Source organism: Engystomops pustulosus, chromosome 11 (assembly GCF_040894005.1).
Source record: "Engystomops pustulosus chromosome 11, aEngPut4.maternal, whole genome shotgun sequence".
Classification (NCBI taxonomy): domain Eukaryota; kingdom Metazoa; phylum Chordata; class Amphibia; order Anura; family Leptodactylidae; genus Engystomops; species Engystomops pustulosus.
This window is the reverse complement of record NC_092421.1, coordinates 53,671,388-53,697,352: the sequence shown is the minus strand read 5'-3', so window position 1 is coordinate 53,697,352 and position 25,965 is coordinate 53,671,388. Positions and strand designations below refer to the sequence as shown.

The 25,965-nt window shown below is 44.1% G+C and overlaps 1 pseudogene; it reads right to left on the bottom strand.

The window, feature by feature from the left end:
• Positions 1-2,458: 2,458 nt before the first annotated feature.
• Positions 2,459-23,930, bottom strand: LOC140105448 (uncharacterized; annotated as a pseudogene).
• Positions 23,931-25,965: the final 2,035 nt, after the last annotated feature.

Genomic DNA, 25,965 nt, shown 5'->3' with positions numbered 1-25,965 from the left:
TTTTTTCAGGGGAGGATTTGCCATATTGTCCTGTGCTGCCTATGCGAACTGTTGTTACTAGGGTACTACGGCTTGGCCTGTGTACGATCCACTTGCCCTAATATAAAACAAAATAAATCCATTTTATATTTATTCAAAGCATCAAGCACCTTATTATTTGAATAGCACTTGTCACTTTACATGTATATGAATCTTAAACTCTACACTGTTATAGCGTATCGCCATATTTGACATGCGCCATTTTTGCATTATCCTTTATTGAACTTATCCTTACTTATTATGTTTTGTAAATTCTCGATTCTACATCGAGTACTTATACACTACTTACCTTTTTCTTAGTGTGTATTGTCGAAATGCCAACTTGTATAGAATCTATTCACCTACTGACGTCACTTATCGGAACAACCACGTTTGAAATAACTTTTCTTGGGGGAGCGTAACGGCATGACGTAGTCACACTGCACGCCAGCTCCCGCCCGCTCTCTCAACCCTCCAGCTGACCGCGATGGGGGAGGGTAAGTGAAGGGCCCGATACCTCGGAGCGCTGACTGCACGTGCCTCCTGATGCTGCGGCGGGGCGCTGGAGAGGACGCCGGTATATGAGACGGGTGATGCGTCTGAGGAAGAGTACTCAATACAGGCCATGGAGGTGGATCAGGCGGATCAGGCGGAGCAGCGGTATACCTGTGGTGAAATCGTCCGTGGTTCTGAGGGAGTGCTGCCGCGTGTGGAGGAGTCTCGGGTTTGACGCGGGAGCGACATTACCGGAGCAAGCTTCCACGAGGACGGCGCGACCGGACCGCAGGACGGTACATAGTCGGATCCATAGAATCTGCACGCTGACAGACACCTGCAAACACCCATCAAAGTCTCGGAACATCCTGGAGCAGTTGGGATGCAGAGTGGTGAGATAGCCCGGTTTACTATTTTATCCTAACCTCTAAACCTCTAACCATTAAACGGAGATATTGGATGGGGCTCTTCTCACCTGTGCTGAGGAAACAAATAAGTTTAAGGCAATAACTAACCATCAACTCCACTGCTCTGCTATTTACTAACTCTCTAATTATTTGGATATTTGCTTCTGAGGCAGCTCTATGCTCGGATGCAGTAGTGTTATTAACCTACTAGTATTACTCTTCTGAATAGACACTTATCTATCATTAACCCATATTGACTAACACTAGTAGTGTCTAATCAATTTGCTTCTACAGTATAATCCCTCCTGGAGAGTATAACTGAATGTTCTTCTGTGGTACTGATACTATCGCATGGGTTAAAGACTGCGCTGTGAAGTGTTATACTTCTGGAAAAAACAATAAGCTTAATGCATTAACTGACTTTTCATTTATATATTAATCCTCTGAACAGTCTGTAATCTGTTAATCAATTCTTATTGATCATCTTCTAAGGTTAAATATCTAGCTTCTGTAATATTATTGCTCCTAAAGAATCTAACTGTTTGCCCCCTTTGCGGCACCTATATTATGTCTGTGGTTAGAGGCTGCTTTATGAAGGTCGCATTGGTAATAATGTGTTATTTCATTATTCATCAATTCATGTTGGCTAAAGGCTACTAATGAATAATAATACTCCTTTTTGTAACATAAGTTCTGATACTATGATATTGCACAGCGATTAATTGCTCGTCCTTGTGTGAAACTCATATTATCTCTGTACAGTAAGGGCTGGCTTATGAAAAACTGCATTGTAAGGGTTAGACTGTGTCTAGCCAATAGGTGTATATGAGTATATGAGTATACAACATTTTGGAATCGTCTGATATAAGACTATGTTTGGTACCGTGTACTAGGTTGACAAGTCAATAATTTCTATAGCACTGCCTATGCTAACAGCTTTACAAACTGGGTGGTGCTTATTTTATTGTGTCTCCTAGGTAGGGGAATATAATGCCCACCAAAAACTCATCAAGAAAATCTCTGGGGCCAGCCTCCCCGAAAGAGAAGGGGGGAGGGAATAAAGCCGATAATTCGGCCAAAACAGATAAACTGTGGAAATCCCCATCCGTAAAAACAAGAATGGTGGTTAAAAATCAGGGAGCGGACAGTCAAGATCCTAAGAATAAGTCCCAGGGCTCGAGATTCTCTGTATTGGAGGGAGAAGAACAAGGAGAGGAGGATATAGAGGTTGGTGGGGAGAATGCGATGCTAAAAGAAATATTGGCCTCGATTAAGGTCTGCAATAATGAAATTGGAGAATTAACAGAACAGGTGGGGGCCTTAAGAGGAGATATATCTTTGTTGAGAGAGGATATCAATAAGATTAGAGAGAAACAGAAGTTGTCAGAAGAAAAAATAACTAAAATGGAGAAGGAGGTGAATGTTGTAAAGAAAAATGTGTCCGCTATGGAAAAAGAAAATATCTCTCTTAAAAACAGATTGAGATAGAGGACAGGTCCAGGAGGGCAAACTTAAGAATCGTTGGGGTCCCGGAGAAATCAGAAGGAGAGAATATTGTTAATTTTGTCAGGGAATGGTTCCTAGAGAAAATAGGCAAAGAGAATTTATCAGCCAACTTTGATATTGAACGAGCATATAGGATCCCAACGGTGCAAAAAGTTCCGGGGAATGTTCCTCGAACAATTATATGTAAAATATTACTCTCTAGAGATAGGGATATGATACTGAGACAGGCACGCGATCATAAAGACCTTATGATCCATGGTGCTAAAGTCGCGTTGTATCCAGATTTTTCCAGGGATACCTTACAAAAAAGGAAGAGTTTTTTTGAGGTAAAAAAAAGGCTGAGAGAAAAAGGTATCATTTATTCCCTTTTACATCCCGTGAAACTGAAAATTTTATATCAAGAACAGTCCCATTTTTTCAGTACCCCTGAACAAGCATCCGATTGGATGGACTCAAAGGGGCTGTGATATAGACAGAAATATGGTTAGTCTTGATGTGGTCAGCACTATGGGGGGAAGTGGAGAATGGGTGGGAATGGGTTAGTGGCTCAAGTAGGTAGAGTTCTACAATGGTAGGACAGGTAGTAGGGAAGGGTTGGGGGAAGGGGGGGGGTCTTTTTTTTTTCCTCTCTCTCCTTTACCTCACCAATGAGAGATGGGCAGTATTAAGATTATTTCCTGGAATATAAGAGGGATGAAGGATCGACTGAAACGGTGTATTATCTTTGATTATATCTGTAAACAACTTCCTGCCATTGTTATTCTGTTGGAAACACACCTTAATAAAGAGACCACTTATTTGATAGAAAGAAGATGGGCAAGTCAGAATTATAGTTCGGTTTTTTCATCCTTTTCTAGGGGAGTTACAATTTTGATTCACCGGGCTATTGAATTTAAGGTAATTGACTCACAATGCGATATTGATGGGAGATATGTTTTTTTACATGGTATATTGGAAGGTACTAGATGTGTAGTGGCAGGGATTTACATACATGAGATATTATTGAGCCTACTACGGTTTGTGGAGAAAGTGGGTGATTGCCCTGTCCTGGCTCTTGGGGGTTTCAATTCAGTATTTTCTGACAGGGAAGATCGATTAGGGAAAAGTCAGATTGTAAATCCGAATGTGAGGGGCTCCCCCTTTGCTAGACTTTGTCATGAAATAAGTTGGTTGGATGTGTGGAGGTCGCTATATGGCGATAAGCCTGCCTATTCTTGCTTCAATCACTCTCATGATTCTCTGTCTAGGATAGACCTTGTCATTGCGAATGAAGCAGCAGTGACCTGGATAAAAAAAAATGAGATATGATAATCGTTCGATCTCAGATCATTCGCCGATTGTTCTGGAGTTATTTGGCTCCATGATTCCTCCGTGTCGATTTTGTAAATTTAATCCACACTGGCTAACTCTGATATCGAACGAAGATAAAATTAAGAAAGAAATGGGCCATTTTATTGAAGTGAATAAAACTGTTAATAATCTTGGTCTTTTGTGGGACTCACTAAAATCTTTTTTGAGGGGTATTCTTAATTCAGAAGTGATATTTTTACGAAAACAATTTGCAAAAGAGGAAAGGCTACTGAAGGAACAGATTAGAAAGTGTGAGAAGGACCTCCAGGGGGATAGATCACAAAGTACCCTAGACATTTATAAGCAGGTACAAGAGCAGTATAGTAAGCTTATCTCTGATAAAGCAATGCAAAAACTCTTTTTTTTTAACCAAACAGCACACTGCGAGAGCGGGCTATCTTCTAAAAGGCTTTTACAGAAAGTTAAAAAACAACAGGAGGTAAATAGAATACAGGCAATTAAGAATAATGCTGGGGAAACAGTACTTAGTCAGAGTGAGATTAAAGAGGCTTTTCTACAATTTTTTCAAGGAGTATATACTTCGGATTTGGAGGCTACTACGGCTAACATAAAGACATACCTAGACAGCATTGAGGTTCCTAAATTGCAATTGGATAAGAAAGACCAACTCTCCTCCCCAATCTCGGTTAAAGAGTTAGAAGAGACAATATCCTCCACAAGACGAAGTGCCTCACCAGGTTTAGACGGGTTACCATTAGAAATATATGAAAGATTTGGTGCTATACTCCTTCCTCTTATGGTAGAGGTATGGGAGAATGCACAGGTTGTGGGACGACTCCCTGAGTCCTGGTATTAGGCAGGTATTGCCCTGATTGGTAAAAAGAATAAAGATCCAGTGGAAAGGGAATCTTACCGTCCAATATCGCTATTGAACGTTGATACAAAATTGATGGCTAAACTGCTGTCCAATAGATTGAAAATGGTGGTCCCATATTTAGTACATAAAGATCAATGTGGTTTTGTGGGAGGGCGCCACATTAGTACAAATATTAGGCGGCTCTTTATGAGCCTGCAGATGGGTAAAGGGGGTTCCCGCTCCATCCTGTCGTTGGACGCGTCTAAGGCCTTCGACAGGGTGGAGTGGGACTTCCTCTGGGAAGTATTGGATAGGTTTGGACTGGGTGATCGATTTGTGGAGTGGGTTAAACTGTTCTATATTGACCCCAGAACCTGTATTAAAGTAAATAGAGACTATTCCACCTTTTTTTCCTTAACAAGAGGTACTAGACAGGGGTGTCCCCTGTCCCCCTTATTATTTGCCATGTTCATTGAACCACTGGCAATTAAAATCAGGACTAGTAGAGAGATTAGAGGGGCAGGAGCAGGAGGCCTAGAAGATAAGATTATGCTTTATGCTGACGATATTCTTCTCTGTCTCAAAGATTCTGGGGAGTCCGTTCCGTCGGCATTGAGATTGATCAATGAGTTCGGCAGGCACTCCGGCTTTGAGACTAATGTACAAAAATCTATATTGATGCCCCTTGATAAAGATTCACTAATTAATTTAGGACAAATAGAGCTAAAGGTCTCCCCAACACTGGAGTATTTAGGTTTAAAGACCAGTTCCAAAGTGGGCGATTACATAGTACTGAACTTAGTCCCATTATTGACCAAGCTGAAGTGCAAAGTTAATACGTGGAGCTCCCTGCCATTGAATCGAGCAGAGAGGGTGGTTTTAACAAAAAGTATTCTATTGCCACAATTGCTATATGTGCTATGTAACTGCCCAAGCTGGATTGATAAGAAATGGTTTGGATTTATACGGGCCATTATTAATAAACTATTATGGGGGAGGAAAAAAGTACGTATCAAACAAGAAAATCTGATGAGGGATAAGGGTAAAGGAGGACTCTCTATCCAGTCTTTTTTTCATTATTTTTTGGCCGCTCAGATTCAGTTTTTAATTGAAAATAAAAATAGTACTTTGTTTGGGCTACTTTCGAGTATTGGGCAGTTAAAGATCCTCATTAAGAAAGAACTCCCAATAGTAGCATTGATGGTGAATACGTGGAAAGAGGCTAAGAGGATCCTAGGGATTGAGGGTGGTTTTAGTTTTACACCCTTATGGGGTAACCTCAATATCCCAGAGTTACATAAAATCGAGGATGTCGTATTCTGGGAAAAGAGGAATATTATGTACTTGGAGCACTTGGGATTAAATGGGGAATTACCGTTGTTTCAATATTGGGTGGATAAAGGTATTCTTAAAGTAAGGGACTTATTCAGATATTGGCAGTTTGCACACGCATATAGAAGTGAAAAAAATCGGGTCGTATTTAAGGTGGAGGGTAGCAGCAACTTTACATCACTGATAGAGTTAGGGGTAATGCCGAAAAATTTGGCTAGGATATATTGTTTTTTCCGTAATAACATCGATAAGACAATAGGTCACATTAGTCAAGTTAGGTGGTCCAATCAGATTGGAGTGATTACTGAACTAAAATGGGGGGAGGTTTATAAGAATGTTATTAGGAGCACTATTAATCTAAACCATAGATGTACACAATTGAATATATTATATAGGACACTATTTTCTCCACAACTTATGTTTAACCCCTTAACGCTCTGCGCCGTAGCTCTACGGCGCAGAGGTATAAGGGATGTATGAAGAGGGCTCACGGGCTGAGTCCTCTTCATACAGAGGTGGGGGTTTTTGCATTTTGCACAAAACCCCCACCGCTAATAACCGCGGTCGGTGCTTGCACCGATCGCGGCTATTAACCCTCTAAACGCCGCCCGCAAAGTCGCGGGCGGCGTTTAAAAGACGGCGGCGCGCGGGCGCCGCCATCTTTTTTTCGATCGCCACGCCCCCGAACGTCATCGGGGGGCGGCGATCAGTTACCATGGTAGCCTCGGGTCTTCTCTTGACACGAGGCTACATGGTTTATGCAGGTTCGTTACAATGAGCCAGTGGCTCATTGTAATGTAAGACCTGCAAAAACGCCATATATTGCAATACTGTAGTATTGCAGTATATGGTAGGAGCGATCTGATCATCTAGGGTTATTGTACCCTAGATGGTCTAAAAAATAGTGAAAAAAAAAAGAAAAAAAAAAGTTTAAAAAATAAAAAAAATTAATAAAATATTAAAAGTTCAAATCACCCCCCTTTCCCTAGAACGGATATAAAACATAACAAACAGTAAAAATCACAGACATATTAGGTATCTCCGCGTCCCAAAATGCCCGATCTATCAAAATATAAAAACGGTTACGGCCGGCGGTGACCTCCGAGGCGGGAAATGGCGCCCAAATGTCCGAAATGCGACTTTTACACCTTTTTACATAACATAAAAAATGAAATAAAAAATGATCAAAATGTCGCACAGACCTCAAAATGGTAGCAATGAAAACGTCGCCTCATTTCGCAAAAAATGACCCCTCACACATTTCCGTGCGCCAAAGTATGAAAAAGTTATTAGCGTCAGAAGATGGCAAAAATTTTTTTTTCTTTTTTGTACACATTCGTTTAATTTTTGAAAATGTATTAAAACACAATAACACCTATATAAATTTGGTATCACCGCGATCGCACCGAACCAAAGAATAAAGTAGGCGTGTTATTTGGAGCGAAGAGTGAAAGTCGTAAAAACTGAGCCCACAAGAACGTGACGCACGTGCGGTTTTTTTTCAATTTTTCCACATTTGGAATTTTTTTTCAGCTTCGCAGTACACGGCATGTTAAAACAAATAACATTACGGGAAAGTAAAATTTGTTACGCACAAAATAAGCCCTCACACAGGTCTGTACACGTAAAAATGAAAAAGTTATGGATTTTTGAAGTTGGAGAGCGAGAAATGAGCCGGAAAACCCTCCGTCCTTAAGGGGTTAAGATAGGGCTGGAGAATAATTCAAATTGTATGAGGTGTAAGACACATAATGCGGATATTCTCCATGTCCTTTGGGATTGCCCGAGGATCGGGGAATACTGGAGTGAGGTTTTTAGGTGTGTTGTACCACGTACAGCTACCCTAGGTGTTCTAGGAGCAACCCCAACTAATATAGGCTCGAGATGTAAAATAGATTTAGTTTTAAAGGTTTTGTTTTTGGCGAGACTGGTCCTGATTAAAATTTAAACAAACAGAAAAAGAGGATACGACATGCCAAATATGATAGTAAAAAGTGATTTTTATTAATTGCAAAATTCATTAAAATGTCGTGTAAAATAGCATCTCAGAAGAGACGTAAAATATGAGGCACAACCAAGTATACTGTCCATACAATAGTATATTAACAAAAAGCGTAAACAACCAGTGTAAACAATGATAAACTGCAATGCAACATGCATACCCTTGACAACATATTGCCTATATCGGCCTGTAATTAAACTCCATGATGCAGCATCGTGCCTTAGTAAATGGTTACAAAGTTAAACATTGCATGACATGTAATGATTGGACATACTACCTGGCGTGCCTCTAGCCCCCCTCTAGGCCAGGTAGTATGTCCAATCATTACATGTCATGCAATGTTTAACTTTGTAACTAGAGATGAGCGAGCACTAAAATGCTCGGGTACTCGTTATTCGAGACGAACTTTTCCCGATGCTCGAGTGCTCGTTTCGAGTAACGAGCCCCATTGAAGTCAATGGGAGACTCGAGCATTTTTCAAGGGGACCAAGGCTCTGCATAGGGAAGCTTGGCCAAACACCTGGGAACCTCAGAAAAGGATGGAAACACCACGGAAATGGACAGGAAACAGCAGGGGCAGCATGCATGGATGCCTCTGAGGCTGCTTAAATGCACCATTATGCCAAAATTATGGGCAACAGCATGGCCATGACAGAGTGACAGAATGAAGCTAGATAGCATCTAAAACATCCAATAATTGACCCTGACACTATAGGGGACGGCATGCAGAGGCAGCGGCAGCAGCGGAAGGCTAGAGAGTGGCATGGCGACATACCCTAAATGGACTCAGGCTTCAAACCAATGGGTAGCAGAGAGGAACCAAAGGAGGTGAGCAAGAAGCGCTCAAATAATATCGGTACATGATAAAAGTTTGCCAGTATATTTTGTGGATTACACAGCAGGGTGGCGACAAAGTTAACATGGAAGCCATGAAAACAATCCAAAATTCTGCCTGACACAGCTCGTTTGATAAGGGGAGGATGTATGGAGGCAGTGAACTAGTAGTAGATTAAAGGTGCTGCAGTTAAAACTATGTTAGTTGTTTCTTGGCATGGAGCTGGCGCTCCGCTGCCAGGCGAGCTTTCGCCAATCCAAGCCCCTGTCTCTAGGCTACTCCCCAAACAGCACTTCTAAGAACCTTTCGGATAAGATCAAGTGTAGTAGCGTTCTTATAAGTTTGGGATATGGCGGGTGAGGGGAATGTAAACATCTGCGCAAGAAGCGCTGAAATAATATCCGTAAATGAAAAAAGTTTTCCAGTATATTTTGTGGCTTACACAGCAGGGTGGCGACAAAGTTAACAAGTTTGATGTGGAATGCCCTGCAATAGCTCTTGGGCGGTGTGCCTTTTATCACCTAGGCTCAGCAGTTTGAGCACCGCCTGCTGTCGCCATGCCCACGGATGGTAATTCGGAGGAGGAGGAGGTGGAGGAGGGGTGGGAGGATTTGGAGGTATAGTAGGCCTTTGAGACCTGGACCGAGGTAGGCCCCGCAATCCTCTGCGTCGGCAGTATATGACCAGCCCCAGGGTCAGACTCGGTCCCAGCCTGCACCAAGTTAAGTGTAGTAGCGTTCTTATAAGTTTGGGATATGGCGGGTGAGGGGGATGTAAACAGATGCGCAAGAAGCGCTGAAATAATATCCGTAAATGGTAAAAGTTTGCCAGTATATTTTGTGGATTACACAGCAGGGTGGCGACAAAGTTAACAAGTTTGTTGTGGAAGCCATGAAAAGAACCCAAAATTCTGCCTGACACAGCACGTTTGATAAGGCGGGCATGTATGGAGGCAGTGAACTAGTAGTAGATTAAAGGTGCTGCAGTTAAAACTATGTTAGTTGGTTCTTGGCATGGAGCTGCCGCTCCGCTGCCAGGCGAGCTTTCGCCAATCCAAGCCCCTGTCTCTAGGCTACTCCCCAAACAGCACTTCTAAGAACCTTTTGTATAAGATCAAGTGTAGTAGCGTTCTTATAAGTTTAGGATATGGCGGGTGAGGGGAATGTAAACAGATGCGCAAGAAGCGCTGAAATAATATCCGTAAATGGTAAAAGTTTGCCAGTATATTTTGTGGATTACACAGCAGGGTGGCGACAAAGTTAACAAGTTTGTTGTGGAAGCCATGAAAACAACCCAAAATTCTGCCTGACACAGCACGTTTGATAAGGCGGGCATGTATGGAGGCAGTGAACTAGTAGTAGATTAAAGGTGCTGCAGTTAAAACTATGTTAGTTGGTTCTTGGCATGGAGCTGCCGCTCCGCTGCCAGGCGAGCTTTCGCCAATCCAAGCCCCTGTCTCTAGGCTACTCCCCAAACAGCACTTCTAAGAACCTTTTGTATAAGATCAAGTGTAGTAGCGTTCTTATAAGTTTGGGATATGGCGGGTGAGGGGAATGTAAACAGATGCGCAAGAAGCGCTGAAATAATATCCGTAAATGGTAAAAGTTTGCCAGTGTATTTTGTGGATAACACAGCAGGGTGGCGACAAAGTTAACAACTTTGATGTGGAATCCATGAAAACAACCCAAATTTCGGCCTGACAAACCTCGTTTGATAAAGGGACGATGTATGGAGGCAGCTATATGGACGACTTTTGGAGGTAGCAATGGAGACAACGTGTGGAGGCTGCTATGGAGACAATTCAATTTGGATAGTGCCTGTATGTGGCAGTCCAAAAAATTTTTCAAACCAGAGGAGCAGGTAGGTGGCCCTCCAGAAAAATGGAATAGATTGAGTGCCTGTATGTGGCAGTCCAAAAAAGTTTTTAAACCAGAGGAGCAGGTAGGTGGCCCTCCAGAAAAATGGAATAGATTGAGTGCCTGTATGTGGCAGTCCAAAAAAGTTTTTAAACCAGAGGAGCAGGTAGGTGGCCCTCCAGAAAAATTGAATAGATTGAGTGCCTGTATGTGGCAGTCCAAAAAAGTTTTTAAACCAGAGGAGCAGGTAGGTGGCCCTCCAGAAAAATGGAATAGATTGAGTGCCTGTATGTGGCAGTCCAAAAAAGTTTTTAAACCAGAGGAGCAGGTAGGTGGCCCTCCAGAGAAATGGAATAGATTGAGTGCCTGTTTGTGGCAGTCCAAAAAAGTTTTTAAACCAGAGGAGCAGGTAGGTGGCCCTCCAGAAAAATTGAATAGATTGAGTGCCTGTATGTGGCAGTCCAAAAAAGTTTTTAAACCAGAGGAGCAGGTAGGTGGCCCTCCAGAAAAATGGAATAGATTGAGTGCCTGTATGTGGCAGTCCAAAAAAGTTTTTAAACCAGAGGAGCAGGTAGGTGGCCCTCCAGAAAAATTGAATAGATTGAGTGCCTGTATGTGGCAGTCCAAAAAAGTTTTCAAACCAGAGGAGCAGGTAGGTGGCCCTCCAGAAAAATGGAATAGATTGAGTGCCTGTATGTGGCAGTCCAAAAAATTTTTCAAACCAGAGGAGCAGGTAGGTGGAGCTCCAGAAAAATTGAATAAATTGAGTGCCTGTATGTGGCACTCCCAAAAATTGTTTAAAACAGAGGACCGGGTCGGTGGCCCTCCAGAAAAATTAAATGCATAAAGTACTATAGGTAGAGCCAGTGGGCCCTGTCAAAAAATAGCCAGTTTCCTCTGCTTTACTGTACAAAGAGCAGGAGAAGGAGGAAAATGAGGAGGAGGAGGAGGAGGAGTGGATAAATTATTCAGGTTGAGCTTCCTTCACCTGCTGGAGATTGGAAATTAGGAGAAATCCATGCTTTATTCATCTTGATAAGCGTCAGCCTGTCAGCGCTGTCAGTCGACAGGCGTGTACGCTTATCGGTGATGATGCCACCAGCTGCACTGAAAACCCGCTCGGACAAGACGCTAGCGGCAGGGCAGGCAAGAACCTCCAAGGCGTACAGCGCCAGTTCGTGCCACATGTCCAGCTTTGAAACCCAGTAGTTGTAGGGAGCTGTGTGATCATTTAGGACGATGGTATGGTCAGCTACGTACTCCCTCACCATCTTTCTGTAAAGATCAGCCCTACTCTGCCGAGACTGGGGACAGGTGACAGTGTCTTGCTGGGGTGACATAAAGCTGGCAAAAGCCTTGTAAAGCGTACCCTTGCCAGTGCTGGACAAGCTGCCTGCTCGCCTACTCTCCCTCGCTACTTGTCCCGCAGAACTACGCACTCTGCCGCTAGCGCTGTCAGAAGGGAAATACTGTTTCAGCTTGTGCACCAGGGCCTGCTGGTATTCATGCATTCTCACACTCCTTTCCTCTCCAGGGATGAGAGTGGAAAGATTTTGCTTGTACCGTGGGTCCAGGAGAGTGAACACCCAGTAATCGGTGCTGGAATAAATTCTTTGAACGCGAGGGTCACGGGATAGGCAGCCTAGCATGAAATATGCCATATGCGCCAGAGTACCAACGCGTAAGAATTCGCTCCCCTCACTGGCCTGACTGTCCATTTCCTCCTCCTCCAACTCCTCCAATTCCTCTTCTTCTGCCCATACACGCTCAACAGTGAAGGACTCAACAATGGTCCCCTCTTGTGTCTCGCCAACATTCTCCTCCTCTTCCTCCTCATCCTCCTCCACCTCCACCTCCTCCGATATGCGCTGAGAAACAGACCTAAGGGTGCTTTGGCTATCAACAAGGGAATCTTCTTCCCCCGTCTCTTGTGAGGAGCGCAAAGCTTCCGACTTCATGCTGACCAGAGAGTTTTTCAACAGGCCAAGCAGCGGGATGGTGAGGCTGATGATGGCGGCATCGCCACTGACCATCTGTGTTGACTCCTCAAAGTTACTCAGCACCTGACAGATATCAGACATCCACGTCCACTCCTCATTGTAGACTTGAGGAAGCTGACTGACCTGACTACCAGTTCTGGTGGAAGTTGACATCTGTCAGTCTACAATCGCTCGGCGCTGCTGGTAAACTCTGGATAACATGGTCAGTGTTGAATTCCACCTCGTGGGCACGTCGCACAACAGTCGGTGAGCGGGCAGTTGGAGGCGGCGCTGCGCTGCCCTGAGAGTGGCAGCATCTGTGCTGGACTTCCTGAAATGCGCACAGATGCGGCGCACCTTCGTGAGCAAATCAGACAGATTGGGGTATGTCTTGAGGAAACGCTGAACTATCAGATTTAACACATGGGCCAGGCATGGCACATGTGTCAGTCTGCCGAGTTGCGGAGCCGCCACCAGGTTACGGCCGTTGTCACACACAACCATGCCTGGCTTCAGGTTCAGCGGTGCCAGCCACAGATCAGTCTGCGCCGTGATGCCCTGTAATAGTTCTTGGGCGGTGTGCCTTTTATCGCCTAGGCTCAGCAGTTTGAGCACCGCCTGCTGTCGCTTAGCGACGGCACTGCTGCTGTGCCTAGAGCTACCGACTGATGGCGCCATGCCCACGGATGGTCGTTCGGAGGAGGAGGTGGAGGAGGGGTGGGAGGAGGAGGAGGCATAGTAGGCCTCAAACACCTGGACCGAGGTAGGCCCCGCAATCCTCGGCGTCGGCAGTATATGACCAGCCGCAGGGTCACACTCGGTCCCAGCCTCCACCAAGTTAACCCAATGTGCCGTCAGAGATATATAGTGGCCCTGCCCGGCAGCACTCGTCCACGTGTCCGTGGTCAGGTGGACCTTGTCAGAAACGGCGTTGGTCAGGGCACGGATTATGTTGTCTGACACGTGCTGGTGCAGGGCTGGGACGGCACATCGGGAAAAGTAGTGGCGGCTGGGGACCGAATACCGAGGGGCGGCCGCCGCCATGAGGCTGCGAAAGGCCTCGGTCTCTACTAGCCTATAGGGCAGCATCTCCAGGCTTAGCAATCTGGAGATGTGCACATTAAGGGCTTGGGCGTGCGGGTGGGTTGCACTATATTTGCGTTTCCGCTCCAGCGTCTGGGGTATGGAGAGCTGAACGCTGGTGGATGCTGTGGAGGATCGTGGAGGCGACGATGGGGTTTTTGTGGCAGGGTCCTGGGCAGGGGGCTGACTATCAGCTGACACAGGGGAAGGGGCAGTGGTGTGCACGGCCGGAGGTGAACGCGCTTGTTGCCACTGAGTGGGGTGTTTAGCATTCATATGCCTGCGCATACTGGTGGTAGTTAAGCTAGTAGTGGTGGAACCCCTGCTGATCCTGGTTTGGCAAATGTGGCACACCACAGTCCGTCGGTCATCCGGTGTTTCCTTAAAGAAACTCCAGACTTCTGAAAATCTAGCCCTCGCCGCAGGAGCCCTTGCCACGGGAGCTTCACTAGTTGACACATTTGGCGCTGATGCACCAGCTCTGGCCCTGCCTCTCTGTCTGGCCCCACCACTGCCTCTTCCAACCTGTTCTGGTCGAGGACTCTCCTCCGTCTCAGAAGCACTGTGTTCACCCGGCCTCTCAACCCAGCTTGGGTCTGTCACCTCATCATCCTCCGATCCCTCAGTCTGCTCCCCCCTCGGACTTCCTGCCCTGACAACAACTTCCCCACTGTCTGACAACCGTGTCTCCTCATCGTCGGACACCTCTTTACACACTTCTTCCAGTACGTCAACAAGGTCATCATCACCCACAGACTGCGACTGGTGGAAAACCTGGGCATCGGAAAATTGCTCAGCAGCAACCGGACAAGTGGTTTGTGACTGTGGGAATGGTCCAGAAAACAGTTCCTCAGAGTATGCCGGTTCAAATGGCAAATTTTGCTGGGAGGGGGCAGACTGGGGGGGAGGAGGCTGAGGTGCAGGAGCTGGAGGAGTGCCGATTTCGGTGACATGGGTGGACTGCGTGGAAGACTGACTGGTGGACAAATTGCTCGAAGCATTGTCGGCAATCCACGACATCACCTGTTCGCACTGTTCTGGCCTCAACAGTGCTCTACCACGATTCCCAGTAACTTCAGACATGAACCTAGGGAGTGTAGCTCTGCGGCGTTCCCCTGCTCCCTCATAAGCAGGTGGTGTCTCACCCCGCCCAGGACCACGGCCTCTGACCCCTGCAGTAGTTGGACGCCCACGTCCCCGCCCTCGTCCTCTACCCCTAGCCCTCGGGTTAAACATTTTGAAAATGAGAGTTATAACTTGAATTTTTTTTTTTACTTTTTTTTTTTTTGTGTTTTTTAGTTTTTAAAACCAAAAGATGCTATCCTATTGCTATGGCTATTTTATAGCCAAGTATGAAAGCACACTGCTATGCCAGATGAGATGACGCTGAGTTATGAAAAAAATAAACGTAAAATAAAAAAGGAAATGACAGACTGTGCCTAATTGAAATACAACCCCGGCCCCTAATAAATTTTCCCACTTCGGTCTTTGCGATGGATATGTGCGTCACTAAGCGCAAAACACAGTGGTCGCAAGTCTGACTCCAAATTGCTCACAATTTGCTAGTAGATGCACTGCAACAACTACAGCCACCAGCAGATCAACCAGAAATCAAATATATATAACGCTACTGTAGGCGTAATTAAGCTGTTTGTATTCTCCTATGGCTATTTTCTAGCCAAGTATTACAGCACACTACTATGCCAGATGAGATGACGCTGAGTTATGAAAAAAATAAACGTAAAATAAAAAAGGAAATGGCAGACTGTGCCTAATTGAAATACAACCCCGGCCCCTAATAAATTTTCCCACTTCGGTCTTTGCGATGGATATGTGCGTCACTAAGCGCAAAACACAGTGGTCGCAAGTCTGACTCCAAATTGCTCACAATTTGCTAGTAGATGCACTGCAACAACTACAGCCACCAGCAGATCAACCAGAAATCAAATATATATAACGCTACTGTAGGCGTAATTAAGCTGTTTGTATTCTCCTATGGCTATTTTCTAGCCAAGTATTACAGCACACTACTATGCCAGATGAGATGACGCTGAGTTATGAAAAAAATAAACGTAAAATAAAAAAGGAAATGGCAGACTGTGCCTAATTGAAATACAACCCCGGCCCCTAATAAATTTTCCCACTTCGGTCTTTGCGATGGATATGTGCGTCACTAAAACACAGTGGTCGCAAGTCTGACTCCAAATTGCTCACAATTTACTAGTAGATGCACTGCAACAACTACAGCCACCAGCAGATCAACCAGAAATCAAATATATATAACGCTACTGTAGGCGTAATTAAGCCGTTTGTATTCTCCTATGGCTATTTTCTAGCCAAGTATTACAGCACACTACTATGCCAGATGAGATGACGCTGAGTTATGAAAAAAATAAACGTAAAATAAAAAAGGAAATGGCAGACTGTGCCTAATTGAAATCCAACCCCGGGCCCTAATAAATTTTCCCACTTCGGTCTTTGCGATGGATATGTGCGTCACTAAAACACAGTGGTCGCAAGTCTGACTCCAAATTGCTCACAATTTACTAGTAGATGCACTGCAACAACTACAGCCACCAGCAGATCAACCAGAAATCAAATATATATATAACGCTACTGTAGGCGTAATTAAGCCGTTTGTATTCTCCTATGGCTATTTTCTAGCCAAGTATTACAGCACACTACTATGCCAGATGAGATGACGCTGAGTTATGAAAAAAATAAACGTAAAATAAAAAAGGAAATGGCAGACTGTGCCTAATTGAAATACAACCCCGGGCCCTAATAAATTTTCCCACTTCGGTCTTTGCGATGGATATGTGCGTCACTAAAACACAGTGGTCGCAAGTCTGACTCCAAATTGCTCACAATTTACTAGTAGATGCACTGCAACAACTACAGCCACCAGCAGATCAACCAGAAATCAAATATATATAACGCTACTGTAGGCGTAATTAAGCCGTTTGTATTCTCCTATGGCTATTTTCTAGCCAAGTATTACAGCACACTACTATGCCAGATGAGATGACGCTGAGTTATGAAAAAAATAAACGTAAAATAAAAAAGGAAATGGCAGACTGTGCCTAATTGAAATACAACCCCGGGCCCTAATAAATTTTCCCACTTCGGTCTTTGCGATGGATATGTGCGTCACTAAAACACAGTGGTCGCAAGTCTGACTCCAAATTGCTCACAATTTACTAGTAGATGCACTGCAACAACTACAGCCACCAGCAGATCAACCAGAAATCAAATATATATAACGCTACTGTAGGCGTAATTAAGCCGTTTGTATTCTCCTATGGCTATTTTCTAGCCAAGTATTACAGCACACTACTATGCCAGATGAGATGACGCTGAGTTATGAAAAAAATAAACGTAAAATAAAAAAGGAAATGGCAGACTGTGCCTAATTGAAATACAACCCCGGGCCCTAATAAATTTTCCCACTTCGGTCTTTGCGATGGATATGTGCGTCACTAAAACACAGTGGTCGCAAGTCTGACTCCAAATTGCTCACAATTTACTAGTAGATGCACTGCAACAACTACAGCCACCAGCAGATCAACCAGAAAACAAATATATATAACGCTACTGTAGGCGTAATTAAGCCGTTTGTATTCTCCTATGGCTATTTTCTAGCCAAGTATTACAGCACACTACTATGCAAGATGAGATGACACTGAGTTATTAAAACAATAAACGTAAAATAAAAAGAAACTGGCAGACTGTGCCTAATTCTACTCAAACCCCTAATAAATTTTCCCACTTTGGTGTTTGAGGTGGATATGTGTGTCACTAAGAGCTAAACACAACGGTAGCAAGTCCCCCTGCTAATTCCTCACAATATGGTACTAGCTGCAAATAAAAAAAAAAAAAAAATTATAACGTTATTGTAGCCCTAAGAAGGGCTGTTGGGTTCTTTTAGAATCACTCCTGCCTAACAGTAAGCTAATAGAACACCCTAACGCTTTCCCTGAGCAGCAGCAGCTCTCTCCCTAGCGGCATCCAGACAGAGAATGATCCGAGCAGCGCGGGCAGCGGCTAGTCTATCCCAGGGTCACCTGATGTGGCCAGCCAACCACTGCTATCTACGTGTAAGGGTACCACGTCATGCTGGGTGGAGTGCAGAGTCTCCTGGCTTGTGATTGGCTCTGTTTCTGGCCGCCAAAAAGCAAAACGGCGGGAGCTGCCATTTTCTCGAGCGGGCGAAATACTCGTCCGAGCAACGAGCAGTTATGAGTACACTAATGCTCGATCGAGCATCAAGCTCGGACGAGTATGTTCGCTCATCTCTATTTGTAACCATTTACTAAGGCACGATGCTGCATCATGGAGTTTAATCACAGGCCGATATAGGCAATATGTTGTCAAGGGTATGCATGTTGCATTGCAGTTTATCATTGTTTACACTGGTTGTTTACACTTTTTGTTAATATACTATTGTATGGACAGTATACTTGGTTGTGCCTCATATTTTACGTCTCTTCTGAGATGCTATTTTACACGACATTTTAATGAATTTTGCATTTAATAAAAATCACTTTTTACTATCATATTTGGCATGTCGTATCCTCTTTTTCTGTTTGTTTAAATTTTGCATGCATACCCAAGAGGGCAGCCATAGCGTTCCTTGCGCTATTTTTTCAGTAATGGATTAGCTGAGTCTTGTTTGATCAGTTTACTGTTAATTCGTATATGGTACATCTATTTGATTTTTGGTCCTGATTACACATTGGAAAGATGATAAAGCTCCAGCAGTGAAGGAGTGGCATAATACAGTGGAACAGGTTAAGGTATATGAATGCGTTACAAAAACGTTACAGAAAAACGTTACAGAAGGGGAAGAGGTCTAAATGAACTGTGGAATCAATGGAATCTATGAGGAAGGAGGGGAATATAGGACAGAGGAGTTGAATAAAGGGCCTTTTTTTTTTTTTTTTTTTTCTCCCTCTTTTTTACCCGACTATCTCCAGCATGGGTTAATGGGTTATATGGGTGGGAGAATTGGACGGGATGTTTTTTTTTTTTGCTTTTTGTCATATATGTGTCGGATTACCTCTGCATAGGTAGGGTGGGGGGTGGTTATGTAATAATAATAATTTTGATCACATATTTCAATGTTTGTAATAAAATGATGGTATTCCCAGAATGGTCCATGGGTTACATGGGCGGGAGGGGTGGCAGAGGGGGGGGGATTTATGTTACATAGGTGGTTGATTAACACTGCATAAGTATGAGGATTTAATAACTGATTATTATGTAAGGGGATGGGTCTGGATGGGAGACCACAATTTGGCTGGATCATATGTTTTTGTCATGCTACCGGTTATTAAAAAGCATTATGATGATGGATTAAGTAATAAGAAATGGGGGGAGGTGGGGAGTGTAAATGTAATAATAATGATGACTAAGATATCCTAATGTTTATAATGAAATGATTGTAGAAGAAATTTTTGTATTATGAATTTGGAAAGAAAAAGAATAAAAATATTTAAAAAGAAAGAAATAACCTTTCTTTTCCAATCTCTATTTTTTCATAATAATTGTATTTGGCTATTAATATGTGATCACTTCGCCGATTTAATATACTTTGGTTAATAGGACCTCTGGATCTGATTCATTATAGATGCGATAGTCTTATTATATTGTAGCGCCGCCTCTTGTTTGCAGTATGGATCACATGATACTACCTAGTACCCGGCGACACGCAGCTTGCGTTCCATTCATTAAGCGGCTGCTGTATTATGATGTATTTCCGGCGCTTGTGAATTGTACCGCGCATGCGCCATATTTTTGACCGGAACTACACGCCGAGCAGTCACAGGTACATAAGGCAATCCTCCCCTGCTATGCACGTCGGGTCGCTCTCTGCTGACATAGGTTGGGACTGGTAACTAACTTTCCATTATCTGGCTATGTGCACATATTGGGGGTCATTTACTAAGGGCCCGATTCGCGTTTTCCCGACGTGTTACCCGAATATTTCCGATTTGCGCCGCTTGTACATGAATTGCCCCGGGTTTTTGGCGCACGCGATCGGATTGTGGCGCATCGGGGCCGGCATGCGCGCGACAGAAATCGGGGGGGCGTGGCCGAACGAAAACCCGACGTATTCGGAAAAACCGCCGCATTTAAAATCCGAAAATGTGTCGCTTGGGGAGCGCTCACCTTCACCTTCTATGGGATGGTGCATTCCGGGGCGTTAAGATTATTTTCGGCGCTGCAGCGCCACCTGGTGGACGGCGGAGGAACTACCATCTTAAATCCCAGCCGGACCCGAATCCTGTGCAGAGAACGCGCCGCTGGATCGCGAATGGGCCGGGTAAGTAAATGTGCCCCATTGTGATTAATATACACTTGGTTACTGTGACTCCTATCTTGCAATTTTGACTTTTGGAGACCATTGCAATAGATTAATACATATACTGCTTACATATATCTCTACTGGTGTTCCATCTTAACATATTTATTGATGTTTGTGTTCTACATTAATGCAGTAACCTAATTGCAACTTATACTGAGTGCACATTTTTGTTATTTTTATCCATAAGTCCCACACTATTGTCTGATGGTCCACTTTGTATGTCCGATTGAGGACTTTTTAATGGTTTTTAAATTGTGTCTATGTGAATGTATAATAAAATTACCTTTGCACATATGCATCCCTCTTTTTTCTTTGTTATATTCAGTATTTTTGACTATGGGCGCTTTTTTTCTGTTAAGTGGTTAAACACTGTGAATAATCGTTATAAAATTTTGTTAAATTGGACATTTTGGGGACGCGGTGATACCTAACATGTTTATGATTTAATTATATTTAGATCAGTTCTAGGGAAAGGGGGGTGTCACGGAGAAGACGCCGCCGCCTCGTCACGTGACTTGGGGTGCAACTGTACGGGTTAATTTAGCCTACTCAAACTTGCGCTCACCTTTCACTCAGGACACAAATTGAGCATAAATCACACCTCATACAGCTCCAGCACCAGAACCAGACCCGCTGCCACCACTTATTGCATTTATACTGGGACCAATAAGTATTCCACTCTACAACAACTCTTGCTTCTCAGGCAGTCACCTTGTCACACCACTAGACATGCACACTCAGCACTCTAGCAGTCACACAGCTAACCACACTTCACAAGGCTATGAGTTCGCAGAGCACACAGGGACCAAAATTAAAGTGAAAAGCTTTAATTACAAAAAGTTGATCAGTGCATAAAAAGGATATTAAAAACAAAATAATTACAAAATAAAATGACACACAACACGGCAAAACAGTTATAAAATAAAAAGGGAGAAAAATAACAGAAACTTACAAACTTAAAGTAAATCCTGATCCCTGGAGGTGGGAGAAATGAGGAACACACTCAGCTTGTCAAGCAGCCCCCAAAATGTCAACACCAATTCTTGGATTTCATATTGTTTTAAAACTTCTCAGTTTGTTTCAGATTTCAGAACCTCCCATTCATTAATTAGCCCAGAGGGTCATTCACGATTGGGCAAAGTGTTAATGAGGGGGGAGAGTCCAGGAATATTTAAACAGTTCTTTGTTTCCAAATTGCTAGATGCAGGGGTGGGGGTAGGTGCAGAGGAGAGGTGACCAAATGGCTTTTGATGTCACCAGAGAACATTCTGCAGGTCAGAGTTTATCAGGTTGTAAGGATCTCCAGGATGTTGTAAAAGAGGCCTGGACGCTTCAATGGATGCCACATATTTCAACCAAGTTTGTAATTGCCCAATAGTTCAACAAATCTTACACATTCAAGAATAGTATTTCCTTGACACCTCCCCCTTTCAAGATTGGACAAATTTGAAATGACCCACGCCATTTTAAATTTTCCCAAGCCAATTACCAATAATACATAGCAGAAGTTCAGTACCATAAAAATCATTGCCATAAGATGTGATTACCTGTGCACATCAACCACCTGGACCTTTGTCCTGTGTATAAGGCCAAGTAATATCACCCCTGGTCACTTGTACACTGCTGTGCTGGGACCCCCTGCTGACTTTATGGCTTTGTGCTGCAGAAACACTAAGTTCTGTGTCCCCTCTCCCAAGTGTGAAATGGTTAACCCTCTCCCTGCTGGATGAAATGCCAATGGAGTTAAGTGTAGGACTACTGTACCCAGTTACATTGTGTTTTGGTTTTCCGGCTGTACAGCTATTAGAGTCCCTCTCTTTACCATTTATACTACAGGGCTTAGGTTGGACCACTGACTGAACGCTCTCCTGAGAGTCCATATGCCCCTGCTCCCCTTTCTGATCGCTCCCCAAAACTGCACTGGCAACACTCATCACTGGGAACCCGACCTCACTGTGGACCCCAATCTCCTCTCTCAGCACTGGTTCTAGTGTACACGCTGTCTTTGGCTCAGAGACACACTGCATCTCCCCAGTCTGAATAGAGGCATCTTTGTGGCTCATGCTTTGAGCCTTACTCATCTTGACACCTCTTGTCTGCTCTAGGACCTCTCCTTGAGTAATGGTCTCCACCAGATCCACACTCAGGACCTTAGAGCTTTGAGGTGCAGATTCAGAGACTCCATCTTGGCAGCCTCTCACACCCTTCACCATATCTGCTGACTGCAGGTTATCTCTGGGGGCCCATTCACCACCTCCTCCCCCGTAGCTTCCTCATACTGGGACACCTCTGGTTCTGGAGCAGGCATAGCCTTGCTCTTGCTATCCTGTCTTCCTTCCCAGATCAGTCCCCTTGGGCTTCTGTCCATTTTCTCATATGATTGTTGTACATTAGGCACATACACAGTTGTCATTTTTCCCAAATCATTTTCCAACAATACATCCACAGGCAATTCTTGTGACACTCCCACTTGTCTGATACCTCTACCAGAACCCCAGTCCATAAAAACCTTGGCAACGGGCACTCCTGGATGGCACCCAGTTATCCCCTTCACAGGCAAAGTCTTTTCTGGAATGATGTCCTCAGGGTTTATAACCTCAGGGCGAACTAAAGAATAACTTGCCCCTGAGTCTCTTAATCCCTGGGTGACTCTATCACCCACTATCACAGTCTGCATGTGGTGCTGTAATTTCTCCATATCACCAGAAAGCAGCATGACTACTGGTACTGTAGAGTTGACAGTTGCCCCTCTCTCTGGGCACGCAGACCTCAGATGTCCCACTTTGTTACAATTAAAACATTTGCGCATATCCCCCTGATTTATAGACTCCCTCAGTGTAAGGTTCTCACCCACTTTGGAGACAGAAGGTTGTGATGTTGTCCTGGCTTGTTTCTCCTTCCAGCTGGTGGACCTTTGGGGGGATGTTTCCCTCTTTGCTTCAGGCATCCGGTTGGCGGTGTAGGAGTCTGCAATCTGCGCAGCTGCATCCGCAGTTTTAGGCTCCCTGTCACAAACAAACTGTCATACATCCACAGGACAAATGTGCAGAAACTGATCTTTTATCATGAGATCCTCCAGGTCCTCACGGCTGTTGACAGAAAGTCCTCGGGTCCACTGTAGAAAGGTAGTCCATAAGTTGCCTACTGTATCAGTGTAGCTCTCAGTTGTTTCTCGCTTTACACTCCGGAATTTCTTGCGATACACCTCTGGAGTTAAGTTGTACTTTTTAATCAAAGCAGCTTTTATAGCATCATAGTCCTCATCAAGCTCAAGAGGAAGGTCAGCAAATACTTCCAGGGCTTTGCCTCTTAGCCCTGGGCTCAAATACTGTGCCCACTGCTCACGGGGCAGATGGTATTGTCTGCAGGTCTTCTCAAACGACCGCAGAAAAGTGTCCAAGTCCCCATCCTTGTCCAGTACTGGAAAACGTTCTTGACGAGGTCTTTTGGGGTCTACATCCTGGGATTGGGGTTGCACAGAATTGATACCCCTTTCAATACGCGCCATTTCCAGCCTGAATTCTCTATCAGCCTGGCGCTCTGCGGCTGCTCTCTCCTCTCTCTCTGCGGCCGCCTGATTAAATTGAAGGATAAGCTGCAGACGCAGGCTAGGATCACATTCACCTAGCTTCTGTAGGGCCATTTGTAGAGACACATCCATGCCTTCCTGAGGGCTCCTGCTGTGGGTAGCCTCAGGGGAAACTCTTCCAGGATTAATGTCCATATCTTGGCTCCCTTGAGCCGTGCCAGATCTTTGCTCTGCATCTTGCTCCATCAAAGCACAAACCAGCAGCTCTTTGGACTTGTCAGCCGGGTCGATACCTCTCTGCTCACAGAGGTGAACTAGAGCCTCCTTGCTCTGTCTCTTGTAGATGGTTGCCATCACTGAGTGCAACCTTTGCCAAATAAAAGATAGAAAAGAAAAACGGGGTAGGGGAACTGTTTGCACGTGTGTCTTAGAACAGCACTGATTTGGTCCGTGTAAAACTAGGGTACTCCTCGCAAGGATTCCACTAGTCCTTAAGTGCAGGGGTCAGTTACTTAATCCCAACACTTAATGCTCTGACAAAAATGAATTTATCCCACCGCTGCCACCAATTTGTCACGGAGAAGACGCCGCTGCCTCATCACGTGACTTGGGGTGCAACTGTACGGGTTAATTTAGCCTACTCAAACTTGTGCTCACCTTTCACTCAGGACACAAATTGAGCATAAATCACACCTCATACAGCTCCAGCACCAGAACCAGACCCGCTGCCACCACTTATTGCATTTATACTGGGACCAATAAGTATTCCACTCTACAACAACTCTTGCTTCTCAGGCAGTCACCTTGTCACACCACTAGACATGCACACTCAGCACTCTAGCAGTCACACAGCTAACCACACTTCACAAGGCTATGAGTTCGCAGAGCACACAGGGACCAAAATTAAAGTGAAAAGCTTTAATTACAAAAAGTTGATCAGTGCATAAAAAAGATATTAAAAAAAAAATAATTACAAAATAAAATGACACACAACACGGCAAAACAGTTATAAAATAGAAAGGGAGAAAAATAACAGAAACTTACAAACTTAAAGTAAATCCTCATCCCTGGAGGTGGGAGAAATGAGGAACACACTCAGCTTGTCAAGCAGCCCCCAAAATGTAAACACCAATTCTTGGATTTCATATTGTTTTATAACTTCTCAGTTTGGTTCAGATTTCAGAACCTCCCATTCATTAATTAGCCCAGAGGGTCATTCACGATTGGGCAAAGTGTTAATGAGGGGGGAGAGTCCAGGTATATTTAAACAGTTCTTTGTTTCCAAATTGCTAGATGCAGGGGTGGGGGTAGGTGCAGAGGAGAGGTGACCAAATGGCTTTTGAGGTCACCAGAGAACATTCTGCAGGTCAGAGTTCATCAGGTTGTAAGGATCTCCAGGATGTTGTAAAAGAGGCCTGGACGCTTCAATGGATGCCACATATTTCAACCAAGTTTGTAATTGCCCAATAGTTCAACAAATCTTACACATTCAAGAATAGTATTTCCTTGACAGGGGGTAATTTGAATTTTTAGTTTATACATATATACATATACAAAATATTTTTACTATTTTTTAGACCCCACAGGGTAATTTAACCCTCTTGTCTGATCGATCCTACCATATACTGCCATACTGTAGTATGGCAGTATATGGAGATTTTTTCATCATTCATTAAAATGTGCAAACCGCACAATGTAATGAATGGGTAAAAACCAGACAGACCCAAGATGGTGGCCAGGATTTAAATGCAGGTTTTACCAGTGTTCCTTGTGGGTGTTTGCTGCAAAATGCTGAAAACACCCACCTTTTATGGAGAGGGCTCAGCCTGTGAGCCATCTCCATACACCCATAGCGGGCATGTGACGTATTGGTACGTTACACGTCTGTAAGGGGTTAATGATGACCCTCTAAATTTTTCTAAATTTTTCTCAATTGCTTACCCAAATACAGCAGTCTCATTTTATGTACCAACATTTTATGCGCCACTGTATCAAATGCCTTAGAAAAGTCTAGATATACAACATCCACAGCATCCCATTGATCTAGATCTAGAAATCCGATCCCAGCAGAATATCAGCGCAAAACGGAAAAAATATAGGGAAACCCGTCGAAAGTGCGGCCGTGGAACCCTTAGTAAATGAGCCCTTGGTACTCCTATTGATTAATTAAGCATAATTGTTCCTCATGATTGGACAAAGTTTAAAAGAGGGGAAGGGTCCAGGAATATTTAAAAAGTTTCTTTGTCTCCAAATCCTGATGAAGAAAGAGGAGTGTGGTGGGTGTGGTCCTTTTGAAGTCGGCAGATCATTCTTGAGGTCACAGGTTATCAAGTTGTATTCCACCATCAGGTCATAAACTGTAGCAGCTTTAGAAAGGTTAATTAGCTTT